Raw genomic sequence first — 8308 nt, forward strand, 5'->3', positions numbered from 1 at the left:
GCTGGCTTTATTCTGCATTGTATGCCCTTCTCTCATGTAGTGGGGACCTAGTTATATGGATGAACGGTTGCAGCAGCGTTAGCATTTTATTTTGTTTTTCATTAACTGAAATTCCTCTGAATTGCATCTCCACATTTGTACTGTACATAAAAGGCAGAACTTACATGTTTTTTATCATTTAGCCACTCGCCATGATAGACTTTAATGTACTCTCCAGTGTTTCGGGTGCGCACACTGTACGCCCCAAATCCACTTCTTTTGCCTTTTATCCACTCGCCTTCATACTTGGAATTGGTCTTTTTCCAAATGTATACTCCTCTTCCTGAAATCACACAAGTGTGAGAAAAAAGACAAAAAAAATCAATTAATGTTAGATTCTACGTAAAAGTTTTTTTTTGTTTCACTAACTAGAGACAGTTCCCCGATGTCACTGCTGTTTGAGAAACACTGTAATTCCTTCCAGTCCCATAATGCTCTAAAGCTCTCAGTCTGGAACCAGATGCAGGTTACTGGCACTGCTAACTGGGTGCATTGACCTCTGGCTTCTGCAAAGCTTACATTCAAACAGATTGTGAGCCCTGGAGCATGGCACTGCCGGAATACTGTAGATGAGATTTTCCTAAACCATGGTGTCCCTAAGCATTGCTACCTAAACGATCTACAAGGTGGATGTAGAGGGGATTACCCAAAAAATAATTTTACATGGAATTCTTTTTACTGTATAAAGAGAAGTTGTCACATTTGGGATTATTAGTTGTGTAGATAGAGCATGGTGCAGTATTCCTGAATAAGTCAGGACGTTCAGATTCTCAGACTCTAAGATGGAATTGACCTATCAGAAAGCGGGCATAAGTTTATAAGAATGCCGGTGAGGTCTGATTGGGGCTCAGGGCTCTGACTCATTCTGTCACAAATTTGCCTACAGACCTTTCCCTTTGTATCCTTGCTGCGATGGGACAGCGCGGCATAGCAGGGGATGTGCGATCGCATGGTCCAGCTATACCATAGAAGTGAATGGGAGTCGGCATACAGCCACCTCCCATTCACTTCTACATGACCAGGCAGCAATGCGAATGTGAACAGCATGCCACGATAGGTTTGCATCGCAGTCCCACTACAGCTCCTAATGTCCCAGGCTCTCTATTAAAAGCAGCAAGGTTGTAGTGGGACACATCTGTAGTACAATGTTGGGAGGTATGATTAGTGCCTAGCTCAGTATGTCAGAATAACACTGATCCACATTTGGAAGAGAGCATAGCAAAATAGTGCTCACGGTACACACTTTGGGTTTGGCCTCCCACTAGCAGGGAGCAGGATATAGTAAGGGTTGTTGTCAGAAATTGGATATTACTGTAGTCACAACAGCAACAGTCACTTTTGGCTGTCTCAGTTTCTAACATGTTTCTTACCACATTATGGTTATTATCATGCTCAGCTCTATGTAAGGAATGAAGAGCATCACTCCGGGACCAAGGGCCTGACGGCATATTCATACTGATACCATCTTACTGGCGGCAAACACAAAATACTTAGCTATATCTTAGTTTTTGAAACCTAACAAAATATGTTTTGCCCACTATTAGGAGTATTATTAAAGTACTGGCTGTGGTGGTTTGGGGGGGTCTCGTGACCTAGGTTTGAACCCCTATAGTGTTAGGTACCGCAGCAGAGTGGAGTCCCTTGCTGTGGGGCTGCAGCTACATGCATTGATCAATACATTACTAAACTCCACTATTTATTATATGCTAAGCTGTATGGTATCAGTAATGCTAGAGACAGTGCACCTATAACATCCCCCTTTTTTTTGTAGAACTACAAGTCTCAGTAGGTAGCACCTCACATTACTGGCAGCTATAGGTGTGCAGTGTAAGGCCCCTCCCCACTATTAGGAGTATGATTAAAGTACTGGTGTAATACCCTACTGGTATCTGGTATGCAAAATCTGCAGTCACTGTGTATAGTACATCACACTTACTTTACCCCGGCTTGTCATGGGTTCAGGCACAGTTACCAGAGGGTCCCCTGAAGAATCAGGTCTTTAACTACAAGTACATTGTGGGTGTGGACTACAGGTGTCGGTGCAGCGCATAAAGAATTGGGCGCCAGGCCATCTCAGAAAAACAGCATAAAGTTTATTTCAACATCAAACGGATATTTCAGGGATAACTTGTGAACACTCCTCCAGCGCAAAGCATATCAGTTACAGTGGATCCCATATCAGGGCACCTCCTCCAGCGCATCGCTTAGTCGCAGCGGCATATTTATAGCGAACATCAGTACATACCAGGGCATTCTGTGACCAGTAGTGCTACACATCAGGTGACCGTCTCTCTCTCTCTTACTTAGCGAGGATTCTTTTCCTTGGGGGCGCTTACTCACGCCGCATGGCTTTCCGACCACTTCACCCAGATACCTCTCGAGATACTTTTCCATGGGGGCTCTTACTCACGCCGCGTGGCTTCCAACCACTTCACCCAGATACCTCTTGAGACACACACCTTGAGCACACTTTTCTCCTGGCATCACCCTTTCACTGGATTCTGCATACTGCTGCTCTCACACTGCGATGTCTCCCTCTGTCAAATGCTTTGCTGTGGCTGGCATCACTCCCCACCTAAACATGTGGGGAGCCCTCACTGGGGCTACATCTTTCTGGTTAATCCACCACACTTCAGCTAGCTAAAACATGTGCTTCTCCTCACTGTCTGTCTGCTCTCTGCTCTGCTGCTGCTGCTCTCATTCTGTTGTAGCTGAGTTGTGTCTCACTGCAGGACAACCTTTTTATAACCTTGCATTCCCAGGGTCACATTCTAAATCTGGGATTTCCCGCTCTGTCTTTCCCGCTCTCAGTTTCCCCGCTCTGAGTCTGCAAATGAGTGAGTCATGCCCTTTGCATTTTGCAGACTGATCTGTATAGCTATGAGCTGTGCTGTTAACTCCTTCTGTGCTGCAAGCTGTAGGCTGCTGGCACAGTGCTTATGCAACTCCAGCAAACATTTTACTTTTATTAAAGTCATGCTGGCACCTGTAGTGCCACAGTTGATTTGGGCTGCAGTTTCAGGGTATCACACTGGGACAGGGGAAAGTAAGGGATTTTCCCAGATGAGATTCCACCTTGGTCTTTTTCCAAAAAGGTCAGTAATCTACAGATGTGTCCTCTTAGCATCTTTTTGGGGTTTTCTCCACTAAAATATGTCAAAGTAATGTAATAGGACACACGAGCAGCTTCTGCTGATTAAAATGATATGCAGCATGCCTATATTCTGTGTGTGACTGTGACTGTATTTGCATACTTATTGCTATGCTATGTAATCTGTCATTTCGGGTGCAAATAGAGCCGCATGAATAGAGAAGACACATGATACAGGAGAACAGAATAGAGGCATGCTGCACATCATTTTAATCAGCAGTTTCTGCTGTGTGCCCAATTACATTAACTGTTTAGCATGACTGCGGCAAGGATGAAAGAGGACACATCTGTATGTATACAGCAAATATTCTACATTCAGTATATCTACTAAACATCACGTTATCATATTGTCCTACAAAAGGGACAATCACAAATGCTTGTGTAGTGGTAGGAGTGGAAATGAAGCAGCTTGTCCTTGCATTTTAAACTGCTCTTATGTTTACCTACACTGGCGATGAGAGGGACCTATAGTTGCACAGAGTGGAGGGTCAGCAGAAATTTCTAACCTCCTTGGGCATACTGAAGCTTCCAGTACTGAGCAGTCCATGGCTGCTGTTATTATAACCAAATGTTGGTTACTTTTATAGCAGGCAAAACATTATCACTACAGGCAGTTTCAACGGATGCTCTTTGTATTGTATGGTGGTTATTGGGATGTGCTCTGTACTATTTGGCAGTAACATGGATGCTCTCTCTATTGTATGGAGGGAACATGGATACTCCATTTGTTGTACTGTGGCTAGGGCTAACCCCACCTACATTGTCCTTGGCCCTGCCCATAGCTTATTTAGTCCCGCCCACGAGACCCCTTTCAGAATTTTTCCCAGCGTAAGGTCCCAATCTGCCCCTGCCAACTGCAGACACAGCCTCTTTGGAGCTGCACCTCTGCTATCAGGGTAGTTCCAACTTCCTCGCCTACAGATAATGAAGTGAAGATACTGTATAAATATTCAAAAGTGACAGACATGTCTATTCTTACCATGCTTTAGATTGTCAGACCATTCACCAGTATACTGGTCTCCATTGACACAGTATACCGTGTGCCTTAGGCCATTCTACTGCGCAGCTCTATAGGCAGTCTTCCATGGCAGCTCTAGGCTCCTTAGGTTTTTAAACAAAGGCATTTCCTTGGAATCTGAAATCATAAACACAACATCTTTTAGCATTTGTAGGGCACCACAAGAGGCTCGCAGTGCAGTACATATGGCACACATTAGAATAAATAAGAATTTACTCACCGGTAATTCTATTTCTCGAAGTCCGTAGTGGATGCTGGGTACTCCGTAAGGACCATGGGGTATAGACGGGCTCCGCAGGAGACTGGGCACTCTTAAAAGAAAGATTAGGTACTATATCTGGTGTGCACTGGCTCCTCCCTCTATGCCCCTCCTCCAGACCTCAGTTAGGGAAACTGTGCCCGGAAGAGCTGACGTTACTAGGAAAGGATTTGGAATCCAGGGTAAGACTCATACCAGCCACACCAATCACACTGTACAACTCGTGATAACTATACCCAGTTAACAGTATGAACAATAACTGAGCCTCTCTACACAGATGGCTCATACAATAACCCTTTAGTTAAGCAATAACTATATACATGTATTGCAGAGAGTCCGCACTTGGGACGGGCTCCCAGCATCCACTACGGACTACGAGAAATAGAATTACCGGTGAGTAAATTCTTATTTTCTCTGACGTCCTAGTGGATGCTGGGTACTCCGTAAGGACCATGGGGATTATACCAAAGCTCCCAAACGGGCGGGAGAGTGCGGATGACTCTGCAGCACCGAATGAGCAAACTCAAGGTCCTCCTCAGCCAGGGTATCAAACTTGTAGAATTTTGCAAAAGTGTTTGAACCCGACCAAGTAGCAGCTCGGCAAAGTTGTAAAGCCGAGACCCCTCGGGCAGCCGCCCAAGAAGAGCCCACCTTCCTCGTGGAATGGGCTTTTACTGATTTAGGATGCGGCAGTCCAGCCGCAGAATGTGCAAGCTGAATGGTGCTACAGATCCAGCGAGCAATAGTCTGCTTTGAAGCAGGAGCACCCAGCTTGTTGGGTGCATGCAGGATAAATAGCGAGTCAGTTTTTCTGACTCTAGCCGTCCTGGAAACATAAAGTTTCAGGGCCCGGACTACGTCCAGCAACTTGGAATCCTCCAAGTCCCTAGTAGCCGCAGGCACCACAATAGGTTGGTTCAAATGAAACGATGATACCACCTTAGGGAGAAATTGGGGACGAGTCCTCCATTCTGCCCTTTCCATATGGAAGATCAGATATGGGCTTTTACATGACAAAGCCGCCAATTCTGATTTCTGACACACGCCTAGTCCAAGCTAAGGCCAAAAGCATGACCACTTTCCACGTGAGATATTTTAGCTCCACGGTCTTAAGTGGCTCAAACCAGTGGGATTTTAGGAATCCAACACACATTAAGATCCCAAGGTGCCACTGGAGGCACAAAAGGGGCTGAATATGCAGCACCCCTGTAACAACGTCCGAACTTCAGGCAGTGAAGCCAGTTCTTTTTGAGAGAAAAAGGGATAGGGCCGAAATCTTGGCCTTTATGGATCCTAATTTTAGGCCCATAGTCACTCCTGACTGTAGGAAGTGCAGGAATCGACCCCCCTGGAATTCCTCTGTAGGGCCTTCCCGGCCACACACCAAGCAACCTATTTTCGCCATATACAGTGAAAAAGTCTTGCTGTCACGTCTTTCCTAGCCTTTATCAGCGTAGGAATAACTGCATCCGGAATGCCCTTTTCCGCTAGGATCCGGCGTTCAACCGCCATGCCGTCCAACGCAGCCGCGGTAAGTCTTGGATCAGACAGGGTCCCTGTTGCAACATGTCCTGACTGAGAGGCAGAGGCCATGGGTCCTCTGAGAGCATTTGTTGCAGTTCCGGGTACCGAGTCCTTCTTGGCCAATCCGGAGCAAAGAATATTGTTCACACTCCTCCGTTTATTACAATTCTCAGCCCTTGGGTCTGAGAGGAAGAGGAGGGAATATATAGACCGACTGGAACACCCACGGTGTTACTAGTGCGACCACAGCTATCGCCTGAGAGTCCCTTGACCCAGCGTAAAACATTTTTTATCTTTTTATTGAGGTGGGACGCTATGTAGTCCACCTGAGGCAGTTTCCATCAATCTGCAAAACTGCGTGAAGACTTCCTGATGAAGTCACCACTTTCCCGGGTGGAGGTCGTGTTCACTCCCGGAATGAACACTGCTGACAGTGCGCTTACTTGATTCTCCGCCCAGCGAAGAATTCTGGTGGCTTCTACCCTCGCCACCCTGCTCCTTGTGCCGCCCTGGTGGTTTACATGAGCCCTTGCGGTCTGACTGGATCAGAACCGGTTGGTCGCGAAGCAGGAACTCCGCTTGACTTAGGGCGTTGTATATGGCCCTTAGTTCCAGGATATTGATGTGAAGGCAAGTCTGTTGGCTTGACCACAAACCTTGGAATTTTCTTCCCTGTGTAACTGCCCCCCACCCTCGGAGGCTTGCATCCGTGGTCACCAGGACCCAGTCCTGAATGTCGAATCTGCGGCCCTCGAGAAGGTGAGCACTCCGCAGCCACCACAGGAGAGACACCCTGGCCCTGGGGGATAGGGTGATTAACCGATGCATCTGAAGATGTGATCCGGACCACTTGTCCAGTAAGTTCTATTGTCCTTGCATGGAACCAGCCAAAGGGGATGGCCTCGTATGATGCCATCATCCTTCCCAGGACTCGAGTGCAGTGATGCACTGACACCTGTTTTGGTTTTCAATGGATTCCTGACCAGTGTCATGAGCTCCTGAGCTCTCTCTATCGGGAGATAAACCCTCTTCTGGTCTGTGTCTAGGATCATGCCTAGGCGAGGCAGATGAGCTGTAGGAACCAACTGCGACTTTGGAATATATAGAATCCAGTCGTGTTGCCGTTTCACTTCCAGAGAAGGTGATACGCTGTCCAGCAACTGCTCTCTTGATCTCGCTTTTATGAGGAGATCATCCAAGTATGTGATAATAGTGACACCTTGCTTCCACAGGAGCACCATCATATCCGCCATTACCTTGGTGAAATTGGTAATGACAATCCCGTACCGCAATTCTGAGGTACGCCTTATGAGGTGGATAAATGGGGACACGAAGGTATGCATCCCTTATGTCCCGATTCATTTCAGGCATGCAATGACCGCTCTTAGCGATTCCATCTTGAACCTGAACCTTTTCAGGTATATGTTCAGGGATTTTAATTCAATATGGGTCTAACCGAACCGTCTGGTTTCGGGATTATAACATGGTCGAATAATAACACCCTCTTGTTGAAGGAGGGGACCCTTGACCACCACCTGTTGAAGATACAATTTACGAATTGCAGTTAACACTGGCTCCCTCTCTTGGGGGGAAGCCCGCCGGTTCCTCGGTGAGGGGGCATCTTCTCACAGTCCAGCCTGTATCCCTGCGATACAATTTCTATTGCCCAGGGATCTAACAGGGAGTGAACCCACTTGTGGCTGAACTTACGAAGGCGTGTCCCCACCGGGCCTAGCTCCGCCTGTGGAGCCCCAGCGACATGCGGTGGATTTTTGTAGAGGCCGGGGAGGACTTCTGTTCCTGGAGACTAGCTGTGTTGTACAGCTTCTTTCCTCTGCCCCCGGCTCTGACAAGAAAGGACGCACCTCAGACTTTCTTGTTTCTTTATTCGAAAAGCTGCATTTAATAATGTCGTGCTTTCCTAGGCTGTGCAGGAATATAAGGCAAAATATCAGAATTACCAGCTATAACTGTGGAGACCAGGCCCGAGAACCTTTCTCCACACAATCCTCAGCCTTCCATATGCCTCTTAAGTCGGCATCATCTGTCCAATGTATATTCTACAGGACACGTCAAGCAGACTTCGACATAGCTTTTGTCTCTAGGACCCAGTATACTCATGTCCCTTTGGGCATGCTATATCATGCTACACGTTGCCATATATTCACCTCATGCGCGTGCCTGCTGCACGTGCACATTCTCTCCCGTGCGTGCGGATACTCGCAGCCGCGTGATGGCGCCTCGGCCATGCGCTCGAGCGCGTAGTATGTGCATTTACGGTAGAGTTTGTGTGCGTCTAGCGAGCGACTCAATCGCT

This window comes from Pseudophryne corroboree, chromosome 1 (assembly GCF_028390025.1).
Source record: "Pseudophryne corroboree isolate aPseCor3 chromosome 1, aPseCor3.hap2, whole genome shotgun sequence".
In the NCBI taxonomy this organism is placed as follows: Eukaryota; Metazoa; Chordata; class Amphibia; order Anura; family Myobatrachidae; genus Pseudophryne; species Pseudophryne corroboree.